Source organism: Panulirus ornatus, chromosome 50, assembly GCF_036320965.1.
Source record: "Panulirus ornatus isolate Po-2019 chromosome 50, ASM3632096v1, whole genome shotgun sequence".
NCBI classification, from domain to species: domain Eukaryota; kingdom Metazoa; phylum Arthropoda; class Malacostraca; order Decapoda; family Palinuridae; genus Panulirus; species Panulirus ornatus.
In genome coordinates this window covers 24,671,837-24,677,836 of record NC_092273.1, presented here as the reverse complement: position 1 = coordinate 24,677,836, position 6,000 = coordinate 24,671,837, and positions in this window count along the sequence as shown.

Here is a 6,000-nt window from a genome sequence, read left to right as displayed (position 1 = left end):
TATGTTTCTGCCTTCAGGTCTTTTTCAATAGAGTTTCACTGTCAGTCGGTACACAGTGTCCCTATTTATATTACTGGTTATTATTGACACGTTTCACTGTAACTTGCACTGTAGATCCGGGTATTAGACTATCGTCTCCTGGTCCGCGCAAGAGTCCCTGACTTCAGTGAGGAAGACCATGCACTACCAGCGGCATCACGACTTCACAAGACCATAGCTGAAGACCCCCCCCCCCTCACCTACCTGATGAAAACTGTGCGCCAAGTACCATCTCCAATACGATGCCTGCATCTCAGAAGACCATGCAGAAAAGCCAGAGAACGGACCGTCAAGCGGCAAAGGCCCATGTCGGACCAAGTAGAGGTCCGACGATCTTAGAAATACAAAAAAGATCAACGCTATGGCAGGAACACAGCTGCTGTATTGCCAAAAGTGTGAGAATGTTTCTGTAGTTTGTCTCGGAACAGAGGAAGGAGCTGCATGTTTACATAGTGATGATTATGGTAAAACTACTTCAACAAAGGAAAAACAATCGAGGTAAAGCTAAATGTCAGTTAAGTTCAACTGAGTGAGGTAAGTTAACATAGGAAGCGGTGGTTGGTTGAGTCTGTGTGTAAAAATTTCAAAGAAAATGGATAAAGTAGCAGAGAAAACGTTCACATTATGGGTAGGCCTTAGAAAAACGGGATCGTGCAGACAAATCGATTGGTGAAAACTTTTCATCAATGTTTGGAAGTTACTTTCGCAGTGACACTGAAATACACGATCCTGGACCTCCATCTGCGACTTTAGGATTGTGGAAGAGACCGTGATCCTCGCAACGAGGTTCTACAAGCGAACATCGACGCCCTCTCTATGAACATGGCCATTGCTGCGACCATCAACTTGGTCCCCTTTTACTCCACCATCACCGCTACCAGCCAAGCCACCGCCACAACGACAACCAATACTACCACCTCAACGACAACCAACACCACCACTACAACGACAACCAACACCACCACCTCAACGACAACCAACACCACCACTACAACGAACTCAACCCGGGCGCTTCCCAAGGACTTTCCAAAGCGCTTCTGAAGGACTCAGGCACACCCGCCAATCAAGACCCTGCCGTGAAAGAGACGAAATCCATGTGGTGCTGGAGTACCCCTAAGGAACTGCCCCTGGAAGACCAACCCAAGGTTCTGAAGGCAGAGCGCGCTGTACTCCGCTGACCCACAAAATTCCACAGACTCAGCATCATGACCCATTATTGTCTACACCGAGTCACACAGACTTAAAAGTCTGGGGGGCAAATACGGGGCGAGGCCTCACATGCCGGAACCCCTCAGAGGTTCGGGCACCACCGGTCAAGTTGCTCCAACGACAAAGGACATATGCGCTACCTGCGCAATAATGAGGCACAACGCAGAACTGCGCCTCACCAAACGAAAGAAGGGCGAGAAAGGAAGGTCCCGATGTGCCAACGGCGAAGGGACACACCACGCGTGGAACCCGGGCTGCTGCTGCTCCGTTTGGACAATGAGGGCGCGCACGCCACCAGGCCTGCGCCCCTCTCCACCCACCGAACGGACGGACACCGCATGTTAGCCAGCCCCTCCAAGCACCTTCGTTTGGGGCCAGCAGCAGCCCCCGGCCCCACAGAATGCAGAACACTCCCCACGACATCCCCCATTGCCACCCAAGACATCGGCGAAGAAGAAGTAGCCTGGTTCACATGTCGGACCTACTGAAGGTCTTCATCAACTTCGCCGAAGGCCTGGCACCACGACTGAGCCACAGGATCCAAGCCACACAAGCTCTCGGCCCTGATGGCTCCCCCCGCTTCAGTCAACAGCCCTACAGGCAGACCCCACTCCAGTCAGCAAACCCACAGCCCCCAGTTTCAGTCAACAACCTCACAGCCAGACACCACTCCACTCAGCAAACCCACAACACCCCGCTTCAGTCAACGACCCCACAGCCAGACCCGCACTCCAGTCAGCAAACCCACAGCCCCCCTTCCACTCAACGACCCCAGAGCCAGACCCCAATCCAGTCAGCAAACCCACAATCCCCCTTCTAGTCAACGACCTCACAAACAGACCCCACTCCAGTCAGCAAACCTACAGCCTTTCTTCCAGTCAACGACCCCACACCCGCGCCGGAACAAATAAAAGAAACAGCCGAAGTGCATTCCACCTCAAAGAGAACCCCACGAGAAAACAACCACAGGTGCAAAGAAGAGAAAACCCCCCTGACAGAAAGTCCACCTCACCCTACCCCTCCGTCAGGAGAAGGCTAGCGAGAAACCCCAGCAAGACGTAGGGGAGGTGGACCTCATAGAGGTGGTCATTGCTCACAAATGTACAGCAGCGCCACCCTTGAGACTGTGTCATGGAACATTCAGGCAATAAGGAACAAAACGCGCCTCCTCCTCCGCCGCCTCCTCCATGCAGCAGCACACGGTAGAGGCCTCAACAACATCATACTCCTTCAAGGAACACTCCTCCAGGAACACCACAGCTTCAGTGGGTGTGTAAGGTGTGCAGGAAGTACTTTGATCAGGCACCCACCGACCAGAGGCTGCATGATCCTAGTCAGTTCGCACACCCCGAGCAGAGAGGTCGTGGACATGATGCATTGTGGCCAGGATGCTGAAGCGCAAGCCGCAAGAGTCACAGTGTAAGACCGTGACATGATCATGTACGACATCTACAAGGACCAGAGGCGCTCTCTATATATTATGGAATTATTTGCATCGGCTGCTCACAACACCATGCTAGGAGGAGGTTGATTCCAACGGTGACTATCCCTTCCCTTCCTTAACCCAACGAGGGCCACCAGTGAGGGTTACTACACATCTACCACACACTGCTTGACACGTCGAACATGACCCTCCTCAACAACGGCGAACCGACGCACATAAGAGGCGGAGGGAGACTCCACCTCACCTTCCTCTCCCACTCCCTTAAAGACTGGGCTACTGCTCCCATCTCTCGCCAGCGCCCCACTTTACCACCACGCTGTCCACTCTACCGGTCAACCAGCTCCCTCCGCCTCCACCACCGAGATGGAGGCACGACACCCAAAGATGTGGCGCGATGAGCGCCAACAGCAGGAGGAGGGCACCAGCACTCACAGTCGAGTGTCGCCTACACGAGGAACTCACTCGAACCCTTCAAAAACCAGCAGATGTGGCCACCCCCAAAGACCATTGGTCCTGCTGCAGCAGAGCGAAGGAGCTCAAGAACAGGGTCAACAAGGATACAAAAAACTACAGAAGACACCCTCACCGATGAATACAAACACCATCTACAGGATACTACAGTCCGGCACACCAGAGAAGAAACCAGGAACACCAAGAGAGGAAAGTGGCTCAGATGGTGCTCTGTGAGTTGAACGAACGCACCGCCTTCCTCGGGAGAGGATGTGGGATGAGAAGAAAAGGGACCATACTGCGGGTCTCTGGTGCGCTGCGTGTTATGACAATTGAGGAAGAAAGTCTTCTCTCTCTCTCTTGCACAACAATCATGATTTGAAAGATGGCACACACACACACACACATACACAAAAAAGCAGCCAGTGTTGGCGGTATAAGTCGCTATGTTATATACTCCCGGCTAACGAGGCTAAGAGAAGGAGGAGGAGGAGGAGGAGGAGGAGGGGCAAGAAAAGGGTGAGGAGGAGCAGGAGGGAGGTAGCGACGCCACCCGGCTTGCTCAACCTGTCTCTTAAGAACACGTTGAAACGGTCTGCTTCGCTGGATAAGATTCTCGATTGTTCTTGCCAAAAAAGAAAAAACGACTCGAAAACTTAACAAAAAAAAAAAAATAATTTGGAGAGGAAAAACGCACCTCCCGTCTTGGTTTTGGGTCGTTAAAAATGTTGAGAATTAGTTCACATGCGCAACCCACAAAGATAGAGCGGCATTTTTTTTTCTTAATTCATTTATACGTTATTTCCAGTTTGATTCTTATTTACCAATCAAGCTAACGCGTGGCATTTAAATCAACGCACAACTGCCCCCCAACGAGAGTGGTTAGTTAAAGTCGAAAGCGGCGGAAGCATTTGAAAAAACACTGCGTCATACTCATTTAAATCCCAGGTCATCTTGATAATTACATCGGCATTTGCATAATTCAAAAATCGCCTCGCGTTTAAAATTGGCGTCCAGGGCTTTTAAACGTCTCGAATTCAACGGACGTTTAAAGCATCAGGGGTGTAGGTAGATCTTGTGGATATAGCGTTATGAGGTATTTAAATTAACGTTAGAGGAATCTAATCGTCTGAAGGCTTTAGCCAAAAAAATAATGACGAATAAAATGAACAAAAATAAAAGGAGATTAGAATGGTAGTTTGTGACAGACGAACTAGCATGTTCTGAAATATGTAGTATTAACCTTTGCAATCTGTACTTGAATGATATTGTGACAATATGGTTTGATTGAGGCGTTTAATCCTAGCATGTGTGACCTCTGTAGGATGAGGCATTTAATCCTAGCATGTGTGACCCCTGTAGGATGAGGCATTTAGTCCTAGCATGTTTGACCCCTGTAGGATGAGGCTTTTAATCCTAGCATGTGTGACCCCTGTAGGATGAGGCATTTAATACTAGCATGTGTGACCCCTGTAGGATGAGGCATTTAATCCTAGCATGTGTGACCCCTGTAGGATGAGACATTTAGTCCTAGCATGTTTGACCCCTGTAGGATGAGGCTTTTAATCCTAGCATGTGTGACCCCTGTAGGATGAGGCATTTAATACTAGCATGTGTGACCCCTGTAGGATGAGGCATTTAATCCTAGCATGTGTGACCCCTGTAGGATGAGACATTTAATCCTAGCATGTGTGACCCCTGTAGGATGAGGCTTTTAATCCTAGCATATGTGACCCCCTGTAGGATGAGGCATTTAATCCTAGCATTTGTGACCCCTGTAGGATGAGGCGTTTAATCCTAGCATATGTGCCCCCCCTGTAGGATGAGGCATTTAATCCTAGCATGTGTGACCCCTGTAGGAAGAGGCGTTTAATCCTAGCATGTGTGGACCCTGTAGGATGAGGCATTCGATCCTAGCATGTGTGGGTCATTTAGATCAACGCCACACCGTACTGAATATATTAGCGGGTCTGGTTATAATCCAGCCTCTGCAATCTTAGGTACGAAGACGTTTTGATTGAGCATTTAAAGTCGTTCACTGTCATAGGACACTATAAATGCCCACAGAAGGATTACGACGCCGATCGCTACATTATTTAAATTCTTGTGGTATGCGTTATAATGAAAGTATTCAAATGAGTTATCGTAATTGAGTTGGTCTTATCCGTGCTCCCGGAAGCTGCAGGAATCCCATAAAAGGGATCTTGGGATATATATATATATATATATATATATATATATATATATATATATATATATATATATGTGTGTGTGTGTGTGTGTGTGTGTGTGTGTGTGTTTTAATTTGGTAAGTTAAAAGTGAAGCTAGAACAGTTGTTCTACATTGTTCTGCATATTAGATAGATTATGATACAATAATGTCTTTGACAAATTATTTGAGAAGGAAGTTCTGATTGTATATTTGTCAGAAACCACCAAACGATTACACTTGTGTTTCAATCGTGTCTTCACGTTTACGTATGTGTATATCAGTATTTTACGTTTTCATCAAAACGCAATTAATCCCTAAATCTGCTGTAGGAAGAATTTGCTGTTTAATAACACACGGATGTAGAGTTTGGTGTTATTAAAACTTAGTTCAAGAACTGCCCAGCTTTTAAACTACCCATTCCATGAGTGTATCCATCGCTTTCGAATGAAAATACTTATTTTACTCCTCTTGGCATGGATTCTTTTAGAATTTGAGTATGGGTTATAATTTTCAGACACGAAAATGATTAATCACGATAACAAATATCCTAAATAAACATGCGATGTGTGTAATTAGCACAGCTTTATGAATTTTCTACGCCTGGCAGCGCTGTGGTCTCCCGTTGCTGCCGGACGGTGCTGCTGCG